Raw genomic sequence first — 21505 nt, 5'->3', positions numbered from 1 at the left:
GGGCTTGAGATGGAATGGTTTACCATGATCTATCTGGATGTGACCAGAGTAATCATAAAATATCCTCCTAAGAGGAAAGCAGATGCCTAACATCTAAAAAGTGATCAAAGAGCAGGTTGAAGTGATGGAAACTAAAGGAATTTCCCAAGCCAACGAATGTAGGCAACAGCCTCTTCAGCAGTGTTTTCAACCTGTAGATCATGACCCCTTTGGCCAAACCTCAATCTCTAAAACACATTTACATTCATAACAGCTGCAAAATTACAATTATGAAGTAGCAAAGAAAATAATTTCATGGTTGGGAGCCACCACAACATGAGGAACTGTATTTAAAAGACATAGTGTTAGAAAGGTTGGAAGAGACTGCCCCAGAGGCTAGAAAGGAAACAGACTACTCCTCAATGTCTCCCAAAGAAGAGTAGCTGTGGTCACACCTTGACTTTAGGCTTCTCTCCTCCAGAACAAAAGACAAATTTGCATTATTTTAAGCTACTATTATGTAAAAATTTATTGGTGTAACAATAGTACATGGCTATGCCAGCTATCAAGACACAGACAATCAGTGTGACCAATTTAAGAGTTGTTACAGATCCAAAAGCTTACACTAGAGGGTAGGAGGGTTGTTTTGTTCTGTTTTAAGATTTTAAACTAATGTTTTTCTTTTATGGTGATGATTTTTAAATGTCAATATAATGATGTCATGGTCCATCTGGGAGACAGCACTATGATCTCACAGCCCAGGTTTGTACTTATAGTGGCATCAGTGTCCAGAGAAGGTCCCAGCAGTCCCACCATCAGCCTGAACCATGTTATCATGTGGTAAATGGCTGTCAATGTCACACTGATGCTGGGTGCTGCCATTTTTGTAAGAATAAATTTTGTGAAAAAGGTTTTGATTTAAAGTTGCATCAATATTATATTTTAAAGTACACTGTTAAATTGATTGAGCCAGGAAAATAATGGGTCATTGCTTTGATATGAATTTGTTATCAGAAGATAATAACAATGACACAAAGATGGTTTCATCAGAGCCAAAACAAGTGATTTTTATCAAGAAAGAAAATATACAACAGATATTGCCTACTATCAAACTTCAACCATCACTCTAAATGACTGTTGGAATTTTAATTATGCTGATGTATCTAAATCAAAATTGCACTGTGTATATTCTGCAAGCAAGAGAACCTCAGTTCGAATCCCCAGCACTTACACAAAGGCAAGCATGGGTGCATGTGCTCACAGCCCCAGGACTGGGTGTTGGAGACAGATTAGACCCTGGGTGCTCCTGAGTCAAACAGCAAACTTCTAGTTTAATCACAGATGCTGTCACAAGAAAGTAAGGCAGAAAGTGACAGGGAAGACAGCCAAGTCCTCTAGTCTGCACATGCAGCACAGAAATACACACCCGTACACACACACACACACACACACACACACACACAAGAAATAACATAGGAAAGTGTTTAATAAAATGGTGACGTGACAACGTGCTGATGAAATTGAAGGTAATTACAAACTGTTACAGTAAGACGCTAACAATGAAAAAGAAAGAACAGAAAATGCACAACTAAATGTTCATCATTGCTAGTTTATTTTCCTTATGCTTTTTGACATTTTCAAAAGCTTTTACAAAAGATATTACCTTTACAGTGAGAAAATACATCTTCGTGTAATAAATATGAGGTCAAACTGCTATTTTCTCTTGGTGCTGATAGAGTAACACTTTACTTCTTGACCTCTGAAAAACTATCTTTATGAGCAAGATAGAACACAGTGCATTGTGGGAGACAGCAGATTCGGTGAGAACAACTGCCGGAATCCATCATGTGCACCCAGAACAATTGTGGGGTAGCTACAACACGTGTGTGTTCGCACATGCATGTATGTACATATAGATAGGACTTCCAAGAAACCTGTTTCCTACTGTATAAATTGTTTCGTTACTGCTAAGTCACTTTTCTAGTGAGAGGTTAGAAGACACCTTTCCTTCCTGGGCTGCCACACTTCCCATATTCCCATCAGCTAACGTTTGTAATACATAATCTTAAAAGGAAAGAAGGAGAGAAAGAACCCTGGGTCAAGGCCTGGAGAGATGGCTTTGTTGTTAAGAGCACCTGTCCTTTCAGAGGACTTGGGTTCAGAACGCAGCACCCAAACGTTGGCTCACAACTACTCAAAACTCCCACTCCAGATATGCAATGTCCTCTTCTGACCTCTATAACACACACGCACACACACACACACACTAAATAAATCCAAAAAAAAATATTTTTAATTAAGTCCTTGGATTTGTAGTGAGATATTCACTTTGTTCACACCTGTGGCACTGACAATGTCCATTGGGGGTGGGGACAGGGTGGATGTGGTCTTGACCCCTTTGCTCATCACTCCTCCCTATGTGTAACTGGATTCCAGGAGTTTGGCTCAGTGTTTAGCTGTGGGTGTCTGCTTCTGCTTCCATCAGCTACTGGATGAAGACTCTAGGATGGCATATATGGTAGTCATCAATATCATTGTTATGGAAGGGCATTAAAGGTAGCCTCTCCACTATTGCTTAGATTGTTAGTTGAGGTCATCCTTGTAGATCTCTGGGAATTTCCCTAGTGCTAGATTTCTCCCTAAATCTATAATGGCTCCCTCTGTTGTGGTATCTCTTTTCTTGTTCTCCTCTATTCTTTTCCTGTCTCAGTCTTCCTGTTCCTTCATACCCATCTCTCCCCTCTTCTTCTCTCCTTCTCTTCTCCTAACTCTGTCTCCCCTCCCTCCATGCTCCCAATTTGCTTGGGAGAGCTTGTCCCTTTCCAATTCTCTAGGGTCCTCCTTGTTTCCTAACTTTTCTGGTGGTGTGGATTGTAGGCTGGTAACCCTTTGCTCTATGTCTAAAAACCATATATGAGTGATTATACTTCTGCAATTCCGTCTAGACTTCCTCTGCCCTAGTTTTACAAAAGTACAGCCCTCTGCAACTCTACAACTGTGTAGCAAAAAGGTGAAATTGGGTGAGAGTGAGTGTGACTTTCTTCCATAGACTAGAAGTATTTGGGAAAGGGGACAGGGAAGAAGAAGACATAGCCCCATAGCCATCTCAGTGGTAGAATAGTTTGTGGAAAGCACACACATTGTCTGAGTCCTTTCATGTTGTTGCAACAAAACACCAGGGATGTGGTTGTTCATGAGACTTAGACACAGTCATCATGTTTCTAGACGTTGAGAGGTCCAAGGTCAAGAGTCCAATGATGCTATCTAGTGAGGCTGCATCTCCAAGAATGGAGAAATACTGTCTCCTCTCTGAGCAGAGGACATGAAGACAAGTGAACACAGCCTCGTATGAGCACTTGGATTCATTGAGGAGAGAGGCTCTGGTGGCCTTCTCACCCAGGATGGTGCCAGTTCCTAACCCAGGCCATACATAGTTGTCCTGGAGGAGATGCATTAGCACTACCACACACATGTGCACTGAGGATGGAGCACTCAGTTCCTGGATGGTTGTCAATGGCACTAAAGCTTTAAATCCACATGATAAAGAAAAGCATACTGCCCAAACAAAGCTAGAAATGGATTAAGTCATCACACAAGCCTTGATAGCAAAACTTAGACTATAAAATACTAAAAAAAAAAAAAACATGCAGGGTCGGCTACCTCTTTCAATAAGTTTAAAGTATTTTCTCAGACAAAGTCATCTTTTGAAGACAGATAATCCAGACAAGATTCTCATGATCACGCAATCTGATGTTTTTTCCTTGACAAGATGCCACTGAATTGTCTCTGATTTTAGTGATTTAAAAAATAGATGCTACAAGAGTTAGGTAGTTAGGTTTCTGGAAGACATATGTAAATTATTCAACTATGACACTCTTTTCTATTTCCTCATCCACCTGTGCTGGCTGGTTTGTGTCAACTTGACACAGGCTGGAGTCACTAGGGAAGAGGAAGCCTCAGTTGAGGAAACTCTTCATATGACTGGGCAAGCCTGAAGGTTAATTTCTTAATTAGTGATTGATGGGGAGGGCCCAGACAATTATGAGTGGTGCCATCCCTGGACATGTGGTTCTGGGTTCTGCAAGGAATCAGGTTGAGCAAGCCATGAGAAGCAAGCCAGTAAGCAGTATCCCTTCACAGCCTCTGAATCAACTCCTGCCTCCAGGTTCCTTCCCTGTTTGAGTTCCTGCCTTAACTTTCTTCACTGGTGGACTATGATGTAGAAGTATAAGCCAAATCAACCCTTTCCTCCCCAACTTGCTTTTGGTCATGGTGTTTCATCATAGCATAGTAACCCTGACTAGGACCCCATCCTTGAACTTCCATCACGTATAAAAAAAAAAAAAACTTTCATTAGATTGTAGACTAGTGGGTAATAATTACTGTAATTTCATTAAGTTTAATTAACCAACAAAAAGTGTTGGTTCATACTCTAGGCAGGTATTGTGTTGCACTGTAAGAAATTTGTCAGCAGGGCTGGAGAACACTAGTTGGTTTTCCAGAGGTTCTGAGTTCAATTCCCAGCAACCACATGGAGGCTCACTATCATCTGAAATGAGATCTAGTGCCCTCTTCTGGCCTGAAGGGATACATGTAGACAAAACACTGTATACATAAAAAATAAATAAATAAATAAATCTTTAAAAAAAAAAAAAAGAAAGAAAGAAAAAAAAGAAGTTTTTAGCATACCACTCCTTCATGCCCATAAAATAATGAAAATGGCTGCAAGCAGATGAACTTGTAAATAGTATACTGCCATTTCATCATAGTATCTTACTGTGTTTGAAATGGAATATTGTGACAACTACTCCCATTAAATAAATCTGTCCAATATACTCACTGAAAATAAAATATAAAAAATTAACCTAACACCCTATCATCTTTTCTACATGAAGGTTGAGCACCCCAGCAGCCTAGCTGGCACCAAGAGGGTGACATGTTTTGGTACCTACCCATCATTTTCGCCACTATTATGGACTCTAGCCACAAACAGCCTTCTTCCTTCCTCCCCAGCCACAGGGATTCCCATAAACTAGCCTCTTTTTGTAACATTTCCTCCCCCAGAACTCCCCTAATAAGCCCTACTCCCCTGGTCAGATTCCAGTCCAGAGGCCTGGGTCTGTGCTCTCACAAGGCCTTGGGCTCATCACAGTTTATAGAAAGATAACTGTTTCCTTCACTTGATTGATGTCTGTGTCTTCACAAGTGTGGATGACCTATGAAGAGCGCCATCTAAGAGCTTCCATCCCCACTGCATCCTTCCATGTCTTGAAACTGGGAGAAGTTTGTTCTGACTCTGCCTGAGAAAAACCAGACCTGGATCACCAGCCAGAGCATCCGTAGAAGGACACTTCTCTGAGCATAGACTGCAGCCCCAAACCCCGACCTGGAGGTCTAGGGAAACTGTGAGGTCCATGATACTCCAAATGACTTTTTAGAACAGTTCTCTGGTTAACAGGGAGCCAACTAGGTTGAGATCAAGCCATGTATGTCCCTCACCACCCACACTGTAGCTGATCTTCTGTAGTTGATAGACCCTTCCATGAGCTTTGCTCTGCTTTCTCCCATCTGGGCATGAGTTTCATCTGTTTTCTTCACTCCAAAACCTAACAAAGCACCTGCCATCTATTAGACATGCAATAGATACTTATTGAATAAATCACCTTTTACCTAAGTCTCCCCTGTAGCACGAATGCCCTGAAACTTCCCAGGAGGAGAGATGCTTGGCACCTATGTATCACTTGACATCTTTGCACATTAATCTCACTCTCCTTTCTTAATCACCATTTATTTTTCCTCCATGACTCATTACTTTTCACATACAAACTGCCACATCCCCCTGAGAGGTTGGCAGTCACATAATTTAAACTGACCAAAAGAACTTTGGTTTTCTCATAACCTAAAAGACCCACGAAGATGAAAGGAAAAAAAAAAAAAAAAAAAACGACCTGCTGCTTTCTCAGCCAAGTATGCCTTTGAAAGATTTGGTTTTCTCAATCCAACTCTCTAATTATCTAAATATTCCACAGTACAAAATACCATATTTGCATATGCAAAGCAGGGATGAGGATTCAGAATACCTAATTTATTCACACATGGAATGTTGAGACAACTACAAATTCAGACATTATATTTTTGCAGATTTACATCTCCAAAGCAACCTTATGATATATTTCTTTGCACAGCATTCTGTCCCTCAAAATCCTACCTTCAAACAATTGATATTTTAAGGACTTACGTTTTTAAGGCAAATATTTGGTATATGTTTGCAAATTGTGGTTCGAGAAGTAGGGCTATTAATTTACAGACCTCTTTTGAAAATGGGGTCCTTGATTGGTAAACATTTTGTTCTAATAGCCAGGTAAGGAAGGGGAGGGGCTGTACTGATGGCTTAACAGCTTTTTCCTCCTAGGTAGACTCATTTAGAATGGAAGCGATTATTTAGAAATCCATTTCATTCTAAGCAAATGTCCTCACCCAGGGAAAATAAAACAGAGCTACTGCTGGCTAACTCCTAAGCAATTGTTGCCATTTTATTCTGCATTCTTCCTTATTATCCCCAATAGTTTAAATAAATATCTGTAATGGGTTGTATCTTCCTTATTGTACCATATAAAACCTACTCCATGCAGAAAATGCATCCTAATGAAATAATAGCCTTTCTTCAATGTTTCTAGGTCAACACTTAATGCTGTCTTTTTCTAATTTTATTCCAGTTCACAGCAGAGTAGAGGCGAGCTCTGCCCCGGAATGACACATTGTCTACTCAGCGGTCTGGCTGTTTAATGGTAAGCATCATTCCTGCGAGAATGTCTCCCATGAGGTCACCCCTCAGTCCATAAAGTCCTTTAAGAGGCACTGCAGCCTGTCCACATCTACCTTCTCCTGGAATGTTGGATTAAATGATCTGGAAACTAAGTAGAAGAAACAGTGAATTCATGGCTAAGAACTTTTAAATACATGGAAAAATGAAAATGCAATAATTAAGACGAGGCTTGGACCTTCAAGTTCATCTCTTTTCCCCAGTTCCTTCTTCCACATATCTGAGTCATGGCTCCCTCATCCCACAGACTGACTTGAATTTTAAAACTTCCCTGCTAGAAGTTATCTAGGGAGTCCTGAGAGAGCTAATTGAAATATTTCACATAGTCTTTGTTTTCTCTCAACTGGTTTTCTCAATTTAGTTTCCCTAAGGTCTAGCTTCTGAACAGACAGCATTCAATACATTATACAGTTGCACAGCACACGCAGCTGTAAGCAGAATTCAATATAGAGATGGGGAGGAAAAAACTGGGGGGCATTACTGTCTGGTATGCACAAGCTGGGCACAAGCATTCTCGTGCAATTGTCGTATGACAGCTTTGTTAAGAATCTCTCTATAAAATGGTCTAGAGAGGGTCATTGTTATAACCCTTGGTGTAAAAGCAAAAATAAAATGCAGTAGGAACCACTGACTCTGCACTGTAAAGTTAACATTTGTAGGTAGTTACAATGCAGCTCAACTCATTGTAAATAAGATGCTTAAAATCACATGTTCTATTCCAACAATTTATTTTAAATTGTCCTTTACCTGAATTAACCAACCCTTGAAGCCAAATGAAGCACCATGGCCCATGTTCTGAATATGCTTTCCTAGGTTCTGGCCCCACCCCAAGACACTCAGTAACAGAACTACTCTAAAGGTATTTGAAAGAGATTGTTTTCCTCTAACAAGCTATGCTAAATTCTGGGCCTCAGCCAGGTAACTTATTCGTGAGGTTAATGAGATCACTCTGCAGTGTTTTCTACCTGCATTTACAGACTCCCCTGCATCTTCAGAATGTATTGCCTTCTTCTTTTTGTATTGTATCACACCAGGCAACCTAAGGACTTAGGCAAAAGGGGAGGAAGATTTCGGTCATTTTGAATGGCTTTAGTAAAAGCTGAAAACACATCCCCATGGATCAGAAATCTATCTATAGTCTCTCTTCTGCTCTACATTAAATTCTTCTACCCTTTTCACACAGTAGTTCTCTCTCATTGTCTATACAAGAATAGCATATGAAACATACAAAAGGTTTATGACCAAAGATCCTACTGATTATCATGTAGTAAAAGCATTGTAAAAAGCCAACAATAAAAGAACAATTAGGCATTCACTGCAAGTTACATTTCCAAAAGATTTTGCATATGTGGCTGTATTTGATGCTTTATTATACATTTAAAAATCTGGGTTTAAAGATAAAGTTCAGAGATTAGGAAAGATTGCTGCTTTTCTGGAAGACCAGACTTCAGTTCCCAGCACACACATGTGACAACCCACAACATTCTGCAGCTCCAGCTCCCAGGGATTGAGTACCCTGCTTCCAGCCTCCTGTGGGCACTCACTTACAAACACACATACACACATGCAAATACACATGTACACATAAAGAAAATAAATCATTATAAAACAGAATATTGTGTGTACTCGACCGTTCTATAACGACTATAAAATAATTACCATAAATGTAGTGGTTTGAGCAATGCAAATTTACTGTTTCACAGTTCTGGGGTAAAAATAAGATGCACCCTCAGAACTAAAATCAAGGTGACAGCAGGATTAACTTCTGCTGGGTGCTCTGGGGCCCTGCTTCTTAAACTGTGGGTCACAACTCCATATGGCATACCTGAATGTATAGTAGTGAAAAATTTGGCAAGGTGCAAAATTACTGAGAATACAATGACCCAAAGGAATCTCAAATTCGTAAGGACAGGATTGATAAGAGTGCATGCACAGTATGTATGAAGCCAAGACCACATAAACTGGGCATATAATCCCAACGCTTGGTAGACAGAAGCAGGAAGGTCAGAGGCTCAACATGAGCCTCAGCTACTTGAGACCCTTTCTCAAAATGAAAAAAAAAAAAACCTCTAATGCATAATGAATCCCCAATATTTCCGTTTCTTGCCTCGCTTGTGTTATACTGTATAACTTCAGTATAGACTTACTTCTGAATACATAACATGTACACTTTACAAGTTATGGTTTGATCTGGTCAAAAGCCTATAGCTAGGAAGGTCACAGGCTTTAGGGAGGAACCTACACTGTCATTTTGCTAAGTGGACACATAGTTAACCTACCTCCTAATACTAACATTTGTGCATATAGACTAGTGCCACCCTCAGCCCTCGTAAAAAGCTTTTATCTTCTTGAGTAGATGATGCCCCTCTACGGGAAATAGTCACTGACTAACATAACTCCCAATTGGAAAAGCCTAATAATGTGGGCTAGGAAGACAGCTCAGCTGATAAAGGGACTTGCTGATCCTGGTGAAGTCCTGAGTTCAATTCACAGCACCAGTGTTAGGTGGCTTGTAATCCCCCATAACTCCAGTTTCAGAGAGATCTGAGACCGCTGCCTTCTGTGGGCACATGCCCTTACACATACACTCCCATAATTTAAAATTAAAAGGAAATAAAATAATAACGTTTTTGTTGTCTGAGCTCAGACCTGCATGTCAGCTTGTGCCATGTCTATCTCCCCAACCAAAAAGCAAACAATTTAGGAATAACTATAAGTCAGGGTTTCTCAGTATAACAAACTTCGGGGTGGCGGTGGCACAAGTCTTTAATCTCAGCACTGAGAAGGCAGGGACAGGTGGATCTCTTTGAGTTCAAGACCAGCCTGGTTTACCAAGCAAGTTCCAGGACAGGCACCAAAGTTACACAGAGAAACCCTGTCTCAAAAAACCAAAAAAACAAACAAACAAACAAAAAATCAAATCACCTTTTCCCAAGTACAAAATGAACACCTGTCAAATATTTTACTTAGCTTAACAACTAAAGGGCAGACCAGAAAGACTTTGCAACATGTTCAAAAACAAAGCTGGCATGCCACAGTTATGATCAATTCATTCTACCAGGGACAATTAATTTACATTTCCAGGAAAAGAAAGTGTTTGCATTATTATCAGTTTTGTAAAGCTCAGAAAGTTATACAACAGCTAAGGGACAATAAAATTCAAAAGAGTAGCATCTCTCCCCCTTATGTCCTTAACAATCTTGCTCAGTTTTTCCTGACAATATAGCGCTGCCCATGGCATCTTATACGTGTTCGGCACTCCCTGTGTGCTTGGATTTTGGATGACTGGAAGGCTGAGTCCATTATAAAAATAGCAAATTGCCACATAGCAAACACCAAACTAATGATTGTCTCGGGTAAGAATCCCCCATGATTCCTACAGTCAGAAGGGAAAATTCACATCACAGTGTTTCCTTTCCTGCCACACACTTATCAAAAAGGACAGAGCCACTCGACAGTGAAGAGCCCAGGAGTGGTCAGATTTACAGCCACTAAAAATGAGGCAAATTAAACTGTATGCATGCCTCTTAACAGGACAGGAAGGGCATCATTTCTGTGCAGTCCATGCCAAAAATATATACTAAATTAGTATCTGCCCAAACATCAGGGCGGAGAAATGAGGGCCTCGCCAGAAAACAACTGATCGGTGTGTTTCCAAGATACCACAGCCGCGGAAGAGGAACCGGAATTGAGGAACTGTCTCGGGGTGAAGGACAGAAGGGAACCAGAGAACATGGGTTGGCTGCAGGAGACAACAAGCATTCCCCAAGCCCCCAGTGGGGTGGTGACAAGAGCTGGGCAAGACTCTGGCGCCTTGGTCAGGGCCTCTGCTGTCAGGCTCACAGCCTCTTACTGATTGCAGAGAGTCCACATTTGAGAAGCTCAGTGAAGGACACGCGGGAACTTGTTAAACTATATTTGCAGCTTCCTGTAAGTATAAAATCACTTCAGAATGAAAAGTTAAAAACAACTTTTAGAGCAGGAAGAGAGTGGAGGGATCCTGGTGCAGTAGCACTGGTGTTTGGGAAGGCCTTGTTCTTGGTTTTGGGTTTGGTTTAGTTTGGTTTGGTTTGGTTTGGTTTGGTTTGGTTTGGTTTGGTTTGGTTTGGTTTGGTTTGGTTTGGTTTGGTTTGGTTTGGTTTTTAGACCGTTTATATCAAACAATGGCTAGAGCTGTTCTCACTCATATTTGTTAACAGATTTTTCCCCTTTTTTGTTATTTAAATTTGAAACAATGTTTTTTTTTTTTTACATGTCAATCCCAGTTCCCTCACCTTCCCACCCTTCCCTATCACCCCCACCAAACCCCAGCCCATCCCTTTTCTGCTCCCCAGGGAGGGTGAGGGAAGGCCTTGTTCTTAAACTGATGCTGGTTCTGCTGTCTTCCCAGGCAATACTCAAGTTAGGAGGTGGATAATGTGCTTCCCTGGGGTAGCTGGACTCACAGGGTTATATTACACAGGAGAGAGAGCAAGGGCCAGAATTGGAACTTGTGTCTACAAGACTTGATCTCTATCAGCATCTTGATTCAGGTTAAACGTCTTATTTTAAACCTAGACTTCAGGTTGACTAAAATTAAAATAAGCTGTATTGTTCTTTCAGAAAATTCATTTTTTCTTGAAAAAACAATCTTTTTTTTCATTTAAAATATGTTTATACCATTTCTTTCTTCCCTCCCTTACCCTTCTCATTTCCAAACAACTCTTTCCCATTTCCAACTAACTCCCTCCCCAAATTCATAGCCTCCTCTTTTTTAACTACTGTTGTTACACACACAAATAAATGAATACAACAATCCACTGGGTTCTTTCCATGCTTCTGTATGTATATGTTTTAGGGTTATCAGTACCAGATAACCAATAGGCAGGTTGATTGATCCCTGATAGCCATCTAGGAGGTTCAGCCCTAGTAACCAATCAGGAGGTTCGGCCCTGATAATCAGCCAGGTTCATCCCTGATAACCAATCAGGAGGCTCAGCCCTGGAAAAGACTGAGCAATTGTTAATGGCCTGTAGTTCTACTTCTGTGCATAGGCTCCATGAGATTGTCCACCATCTTCACTGGGATGTCAGCTGTTGTTGCAATTGTTCAGGTCTTGCTATGCTGAGATTTCACAGGTGTAGTAGCTTTTTTCCAGTAGCTAGATGTGCTGACACTGGGGTACAATTCCAAGCTCCCAGGAGTCTAACCCAGGTGGATGACAAAGCCAATGCCTCCCTGGACCACAGAACAAACTTAAGACCTATCTGGGCAACTTAGTGAGATCCTAAAAATTTAAACAAATAAAAAAGTTGTGATATTTCTCAGTGATAGAGTGTTTGTCTTGCAGAGACATAGCTCTGTATTTAATGCCCACATAATCATCAGAAAACAGTAAAGGAATGTGGAATTTTCTTTGAAGAATAAGAAAAATTAGATAGCTTAAGAATTCTTGGGAGCACAGAAACTGCTGATGTGAACAAAGGGAAGCTCATGCACCCCAGTCTGATATCTGGGAAACCAACATAGGATCAACCCAGACCTCCTGAATATGGGTGTTAGTTAGGAGAATTGGGCATTCTATGGGGCTTCTGGTAGTGGATCAGTATTTATCTCTAGTATAGGAATGAACTTTGGGAGCCCATCCCACATATAGGGATACTCTCTCGGCCTAGACACATGGAGGAAGGCCTGGACCCTACTCCAAATGATATGACAGACTTTGAAGACTCCCCATGGAAGGCCTCACCCTCCCTGAAGAGCAGAAAGGGATGGGGTTTGGTGGGGGTGATAAGGGAGGATGAAAGGGTGAGGGAACTGGGATTGACATGTAAAACAATTTTGTTTCAAATTTAAATAAAAAAGGAAAATAAATAAATTTAAAAAAGAAAGAACTCTTGGCGGCCTAGGAAGATGGCTGAGTGGGTAAATACACTTGGCACCAAACCTGAAGATGAGTTTAATCACCATGATCCTTGTGGAGGGAGAGAACTGACCCTCCTCCCCAAGAGCTGTCCTCTGACCTCTATACAGGTGCCTCTGCACACACCAATAAATAGTAATAAATTTTTAAAGACTCTTGGTCTCAGGTCATGATATTTTCCAGGTAGGTAAAGAGATGGAAATTAAGCACAATTACAGATGTAACTGGAGTCATCAAATATGAACACCAGAAGGAAATTTTTAAATCCTTAAGGGGGTGGAGCAATGGCTCATCAGATAAGAGCATCGTTGCTTCTGCAGAGGCCTAGGGTTCTAATCCCAGCATTCACATGGGGGCACAAAACCTGCTATAACTCCAGTTCTAGGAGACCAGATGTCCACTTCTGGCTTCCTTAGGGACTACAAGAGGTTCACAAACATGCTTTCATGCATGCATGCATACATACATACATACATACATACATACATACATACATACAAGCAAACAAAACACTGATACACTTAAATACATCTTTGAAAAAGTAAAGCAATAATCTTTGAAGTATTCCTGTGAGTTACTCAATCGCTTTTTAAGAAACATGTGACTTTTCCAAAAACTTCCATATGGATAATTGTCAGCAGCAAAGACCACCAGATCAAATCAAACAAGACAAGACGGGCACATCTTAGCAATAGAAGCGATTAACCAAATGAAGTGTGAAACATCCCAACCACACTGATAAAGGACTCCATTGCCATTTATCACTGTGTGTTTCAACCCAAACAGTGTTGTGATTTGAAATAACATTTACACAGAAAGCAGGCTTTGCATCGCACATATGGCCAGCCTGCATGTCCACACCCACCACCAGCATCCACCACTAATAGTTGTAGTGCGTTTTGCCTTGCGGTGCTCACCCGAGTTAATAAGGCCTGCAAACTCAGAGAAAGTGCAGACTGTCTTAGGGACCTGGGACTCAAGCCCTTGAGCAATGCTAGTTTCCCGGCCCTTGGGGAGCACTCCAAATGCACACTCAGTATTGTTCCATTGCCATGGACTGGTAAGCTTAAGTGTGACATTTTAAACTTCTGGTTTTCATCTGTTGCTTGGCTTAAATTCTAAGTGAATATCAAAATTTTAGGCCAGGAGGAAGATACTACATACAAGATCTTTTTAAGTGAGGTCTGACACTTTGGGGAGGCATGGAGGGAGGCAGTTTCTGTGTTCCTATAGAGTGTCTCCCATGTCAAACTGTAGACAGTGCTGCAGTTGAGTTTCTGCCTTCCTGCAAAGCCTACAGTTTCCAGGTGCACTTCAGATGGTGAGGAAGACAGCCCCTTGATTGAGAGCATGTCAAGCCTGTCCTTCATGGAGGATGTAAGCACCTGCCATGGGTTAAACAGAAAACCCATGGGTCAAAATCCAAGCTAAGAGGGAAAAGGTAACAGGCTGACCTGTGTCAGGGATAATTTATGATTAAGTTAATGAATTTCTAATTAGGCTTATAAAGCCCTGAAGTATTTTCCACAATGGTCCATCATGAAGCCTTTATTCAGGGAAGGTTAGAGTGCTTTAGATATAGGTCATGTAGCATATCACCACGTGGATCCTTGTCCATGTCTCCTAGTCAAGCACACTCTTAAAGGAGGAAAGGCATGTGCTAAAGCAGCCATCTGTTTAGACCTAATGTGACACTTGCTATGGATACCTCTGGGTAATTGTTCAATTTCTTCTAAGTTGGAAAAACAGATTGTTATCAGTTTAAATGATACCTAATAAATTCCCACAAATCATTTCTAGCCTCCTACCTAGGACCTTTTAAGAGTGGGATTGTTTCATAATTGAGAACATCCCAGAATTAAAAATAGAATGTTATTAAAAGTAAGGGCCGCTGTTTAATTAAGTGTACCCACTCACCAGCATTGAGCAATGTCCTTATAGCAAAGCCAGGGAGGAGGGGGAGATTAGCAAGTTGCCTCTGTGGTTGGGAGTGAATCTCCATTAATTCTGAGGTGTATAGATCAGACTGCACCTGCGAGGGGAGGAATGGTGGTGTTAATGGAGGTAGCTGGAGCAATCTATTCTGAAGTGTTCTAGCTGGGAAATGCATCTCCAGAGAGAGAGATGGAAAGCCCTGTGCTGGTGTGAAGAAATAAGACAAGAGTCAAAGATAAGTGCCCATTATGACTCCCTTTCACACGTTCAGACTTAATTAGCTTATTAAGATACAATCATATTCAAAAGGCAACAGCTTAGGAAATTCTTTGGGGCCTGGCATTCATAGCAGTATCCCAGAAACGTGTTCCTCCTTGACTCGGTGCACTGACACGATGTGATCTATGGAATTCTGTAGAGCTCATGGCTGACCCCAAGCCAGTGGGAAAGCATTGACACCTGCTCTCCCAGCCTGTTCCCACTCCCCCCAGGATCCCATGGCTCCTCCCCTTCACTCACATCAGGATGGCCTCTGGGTATACACTCACTGCTATCTCCTAACTACATATTCAGTTTGTACATGACCACACACAGCTGGCAGAATGAGTTTATTCCTTGCTCTCTTTTCCTGTCAAAGGGCCTTTCAATCATGAAATGCAAGCTAACCTTGGACAGAAAAATACTTTGATATGATACACAATAACACGGATCTCTCCAAGAGAATTGTTTCAGACAGGTTTATCTCCACTGCATTATTTCATTTAGTCCTGTGAAATGCACTTAGAAGAAAAATACTGTTTATATCCCCATTTTACAGACCAGTAAGCTGAGGCACCAAATTAAGGATAATTTTTCTAGGACAAAGTAGTATCTAATAGGGCCTGAATTTAAAAACAATGTCTCTCTGACATAAAAGACCTGTTCCTAACTCCTTTGTTGATACTCCAAGACTCACTGTGCCTATGTCTTTCTCTCAATTTTCTACATAGCTGAAATACTGACTTAACAAATGAATAGTAAACAAATCACAGCACTTCCCAAATGCATGGTACCCAGCATCCCTGTGTCCTTAGTGTGTTTTTAACATGAGGAATGACCAATGACGAGGATGAGCAAACATAACAAATGGTTCTCAATTGCAGGATGCACTCATCAGTCCGTGTCATTAAACTGTCTGTCTTAAGATAATGCTTCCCACCACATTTTTCCTCAAGCCCACTGTTTCCAGTTGCTACAAGCATCAGGAGAGACTCGGGCTTAATACACTGCCTCACTAGGAGAAAACCTCCTACAAAAGCTGATTAAAGAAATCAGAGAAGAGAAATGTTGTAATTTTAGGACCCTGATGAGTCTATTTTAAATCAGGTGGGTATGTGCTCATGTGATGTGCCAAAATGTCTTGAAAAATCAAAGGAAAAGAAAACTGCAAGGACGGTTAAAAGACAATGTAAAGCAGAAGGGTACGAGTACTATTTGAATCACTAACAGTAAATTAAAGTCATTGTTAATCATTAATCATCCAAATTACATAACATGCTGTGATGTATGTGCTCACCCTGATTCAAGTTAAGATATCTAGAACTTCTGCAGGCTGTGTGCCATGTTTACTACCTTGAATTTTAGTTTTTTTCATGAAACAGGAAGGGTTTCTGATTTATTTCTGCCTAATGGAAAATGGACTTTCCCCTATTGTTCCAAGATAGCATTTAAAAGCCCAATTCAATTCCTTGATGATTCCCTTGGATGTTCATTAGCTCATTTCACAACGGAAGAATCTCAGATGCTGAGAGATTAAATTCCAGGGGATTTCTACCCTGCTCTCTCTTTATGTCACCTCTCAACCCTGGCAGCTCTGCTCCCAGAAGAGGTCAAAGTCCTCACCCCATCTCTCACAGATACTTCTAGACCCATTCTGGGATCTTGTGTGTGTGTGTGTGTGTGTGTGTGTGTGTGTGTGTGTGTGTGTGTGTGTGTAGCATCAAAGATCAACCCAAGTTTTTTATATATGTAGGGAAGTACTCTACCCCTCAGCCACATCCTAGACTTCAAACTAGAATTTCTACCAAAAAAATATCCCATTTTCATTTAAGTAGAACCCCACATTTTAAGTCTGCCATCATAAGTCAGGAGACTATTTTTGTTTGCCCAAAGCATTCGTGTAAGTCTTTCCAGACTCAATTACATATTATTAGCACTAGCAAGCCTTTTCTGGATTCCTGTGCCTGGACAAACACTGAATGCCTCCTGTGTTTGTTGTCATAACCCTCAAGGCACTCCATCCTGTCACAGTGCTTTACATGCTCTAATGCACTTGCTTCTTATATTAGTTATTTGTTTTCCTATTCCTGCAGGAAAATCCCCAAACAAGAAGCAATTTAAGGAAGGGTTTCTTTTGGCTTACAGTTCAAAGGGATTTATTGTGTCCTCATAATGAAGGCATGGCCAACAGTGGCAAAGGGGAGCTGGTCACCTTCATTAGCTGTCAAAAAGTACAGAGTGGATGGGATGTGTTGGGGGATCAGGCTATAAAACATCAGGGCTTGCTCCCAAGAACTCACTTCTGTAAGCGAGCTTGCACCTCCTAAAGGTTCAACAGCCTTCCCAAAGAGACCCAGTAGCTAGGGAGCAAATATTCACCCACATAAATAAGCCTTTGCAGAGCATTTCATGTTCATAACACATACCTTCCTTCACCCTCAGCACTAACAGTGACTGTAATTATCCTAGTTACTAAGAATTCTAGCCTAGTCAGTGTTCTATCCCCAGGGAGCTACATGGTGCCTAGTACATCAGAGGAAACCCTGGCAGTACATCCAGTGATCAAATGAAGGGGTGAGCACTCTAAAGCCCACAAGTCCTACTTCAGTGGGTTAAGTGGTATCTGGCCTCTGGCAAATCACTGCTCGGGTCAAGCACTGAGTGGAAACCCAAAGAAACTCAGAATTCAGGAAGTGTTTCCATAGTTCAATTCAGGTAGAGTTCTCATGGATCTAAGGCAATTATTTCAGAGCAAGACATGAGCATTCTCATATTTCAAATCAATTAAGACTTGGTCAATAACACAGCAGTTCAGTTCTAGTATTGAAAATACAATTATTTTTTCATTATTGAAATAGAGGGAAAGGATGCTACTTACTTAACAATAGTGCAACTAAAGTGTTTTTTTATGATAGTCCACTGAAGTAGGCATGGTTGATTGCTGTTCTAAGATGAGACAAGCATGGGTATCTTCTTTAAAAATAAAAAAATCTTATGCATTGCAAGGCTGTCTCTTTACCTTGAGAAATAACCACCTCAATAAAGCTTTAGTTGATAAGTCACCTTCGACTGGGGAAGGGGGAGACACACTGACAACTCAATAGAAAGAGGAAGAGGTCATCAAAGATGACAAGAGAAAGTCAAGTTCAAAGGCCTGGTTCTTGAATGTTCTGCTCTTCCTACCCATGTTCCCCTGAAGTATACAAAATGACAAATTCAATCACTGCCTCTATGCAAATGTCTCATGTGGTAGACAGACTGATAGCACTCCTAAGACATCCTCATTCCTGGATGCCAAGAAAAGAACAGGTTTCTCAAATGGTTAAATGGATTTTGCACACAGCAGAACTCTAGGTGGGACCAATCTGATCCATAAGATCCTTATAAATGAAAGCGCACAGGAGAAACAATGAGGGAAATCGATGAAGGTACTTTACTACTTGGAAGATAGGAGACAAAACTGGAGGCCAAGGAATACAGGTGACGCCTGAAGGTGGAAAAGGCAAGGAGACTGTTTCCCTGGGATTCCAGAAGGACAGCCCTGCTGGCAACCTAATTTGATCCCAGTGAAATACATTTCAGGTTTATGAACTCTGGAGTGGAAAGGGAAGAGGATGTTCTCATTTGAAGCTATTAAGTTTGTGATCATTTTTAACAGAAGCAATAGGACACTAATACACTTCCATTGGTTCTGTAGGCCTAAGCCCTACATTCAAGCTGTTTGCACTTCCATCTCAGATTCCCCTTGACTCAATTAGCACCCAGAATCAAACCCATCATTCTACCCTACATATGACTCTATGCCATTTAGTTCTGGCTGTCAATATGATTGGCTTAGAATGGAAAGTAAAGCATTCTTCTGGGTGTGTCTGTGAAGATGTTTCCAGAAAGAAATAAAGGGAAAGATAAACCCTGAATGTGAGTAACACTTTCCTGTGTCAGGAACTTGGATGGGACAAAAAGGAAAGAGGGGAAGCCCAGAGAAGTCTCCTTTCTTTGCTCCCACTGGTGTGATGGAAAAACTCTGCTCCTGCCACACCCTCATCACCATGATGCAAAGAAATTTCTGAATCTATGAACCAAAATAAACCCTTCTCCCCTTGATTGACTTTCTTGGGTATTTGGTGATGGTCACAAACTAACAACACAGACTCCAATCTCAATCTACCCTCACAATTGGCCACCTTACCTTTCTTTCTGGGTTAAGCCTAAATATTCATTCTTCACCCTCTTTGTTGGTCCTAATGCTAGTCAACCCATCGAGATGAAAGCCTACCTACAAATACTGTTTTTACTGTCTTTGTCATAATCCTAAAAAGAATTACAATTATTTAAGTAGCTAAATTCTAATGAAAATTTATGACAACCTACATAGGATAGAGGCAGGAGCTCTTCATACCCTTGACTGAATTGTTAGGCAAAAGGGAAGGGAATTTCTAGTAGAGGTGAGTCTTCACCAGAAAAACTGATCCAAGGACTTTTCAGAACAGAAAAGATGTAGTTTCCATAGTTACACAAAGTGAGAAATATTGGTGAAAAAATGAAGTAAAGTAATCTTTCCAGAAATATTCTAAAAACTCTCTTCCTTACTATGCCTCAAGCTCTCACATGTCACTCAACTATGATTTCTAGCAACCCTATTCCCAGCATGTGGCTATGGTGCCCATGAGAGCACTCCCTCACTACATCATTGGCAGAATCAGGATGCAAGAGCCTAGTAATTCCCTAAGACAAAAGTAATTGTCAAATAAAAGTCAGTTCATGGACGATCCAGCTGACCTAGTTAAGGTAGCTCCATACCCTGTGTAAGGTGTTGAAAGAATAAGATATGTCACCCAGAGCTCAGCTCAATAGAGAAACTCTTTAAAAGGCCAAGCTCTTAAAAAACCAATAAGGAAGAGTGGCTCACTTCTAGTGACAACTTGTCACTATCCATGAGAAACATCTCTGCGTAGGCGGTCTCAGGACACCAGATACTGACTTTGTCCTGATGTGCCCTGCAACTCATGTCAATCAGTGTGGGGTTTTAGAAAACTATCTTTGCAGAGACACCTGCTCTATTGGGATCTTGATATTTTTTAGAAAGCTGATTATCTCCTAGGTGTCATTCTTCCCTGTAGGTCATCAAAATGGATGTCCTACTACCTTGGGCAACAATCTGACTTTTCATTGCTATGAAGATGAAGGAACCTGAGAAAAGTATGTAAATGGATAAATTGTCTACTTTGTTCACGGTTTCAAAGTTTTCAGTCCAAGATAGCAGAGTGGGTTCAAAAACACAGAGTATTTCATTCTGTGACAACCTGGAAGCCAAGAAACAGGACACCTAATCTCACAGGCTTTCTCTCATTCTCTTTCTTTTACCAGGCCAGATGACCCCATCCATACTCAGAGTGTGGCTACTCCTTAGTTAAACTCAGTTCTATCTGGAAACTCACGCAGGGCTGTGCTTTCCTAATCCCCCAGACACTTCTCAAACCAATGAAGTTGACAGTCAAGATTCCCCATCACAGTCACTCCTGGTAAGCTGCAGTTGCTGGTCCCCAATGGGTGCCTCATCATCCAAAGATTCAGTGAACAATGCCAGGCTAAACCTCAGGGGAGAGCCCAACCTTAGGGGAGAGCCTGGTTGTGACTAGCCCACCAGAGTATACTCTAACTTAGATTCTTATTTTGTCAACATTAGCCAGTGTCACTGAGTATTTCTGAAGCCAAGCAGTGTTTTCTGACCTTTGATTTTCATATTAGTCTTAGCTCAGCTTCAGAAATATAACCACTGAAAATACATATACATAAGTGTTTTAATGGTAAAATGCTCATCTTTCTCTTCCTTCTCCCCTCTCCTTCTTGCCCTCTTATTTTGATCTTAATCAAACCATGCTTGTTCCTTACCAGTGCCAAAGACAGTTTAAATGAGCATGCACATCAGAACACCATCAGCATCTTTATCCGAAACATCAGTTGTTCCTACCCCACTAAACTGCTATCCAAGAGTGGTCCAAACAGGCCCAGTGTGTGCCACTCTCCCTGGTTCTCTCAGGGCAACTTCATCAATAAATCAAACCTCCAATAGATAAAGCTGCTGATGTTCTGTCAGCTACATCTAGTCCCAGTTGAAAGCCGGGTCACCCTAATCAGTGGAGTTGTAGGAAAACCTCACTCCTTATAGGAAAATTCAAACCAAAGAAAATATTTCATTAAACAAACCCCTTTCAGGACAGGTACTTTCTTGAGAGTAGACTTCTGATTGCTTTAATCTAGATCTCAATTCTAATTGTCAAGATTAAAGCCTTGGGGAAAATCAGAACAGCCGAAATTATCATTTCAAAAACATCCTTCTCACTAGTAGCTGAAATGTCTGCAACTAACCCAGTGAGTTGGCTAAGAAAATGAAGTAGACTAAGGTAGAAAAGACCAATTATTCGATATCAATGTATTGATCTATTTAGTGATCTGCTTAAATCACTGCTTATGCTGCCTATTTGCCAAGTGTGACTTCACTTGCTACCTGGAACAGAATGTCCTGGAGAAATAGCTGAGAGAATGGGCTGTTGCCCTTAACAATCATATAGGCTTCTGTGAACTCTCGTTCACATCCCCACGCCTCC

Source organism: Phodopus roborovskii, unplaced genomic scaffold (assembly GCF_943737965.1).
Source record: "Phodopus roborovskii unplaced genomic scaffold, PHOROB, whole genome shotgun sequence".
In the NCBI taxonomy this organism is placed as follows: Eukaryota; Metazoa; Chordata; class Mammalia; order Rodentia; family Cricetidae; genus Phodopus; species Phodopus roborovskii.
The sequence above is the reverse complement of the archived record's forward strand: the minus strand, read 5'-3'. Positions refer to the sequence as shown.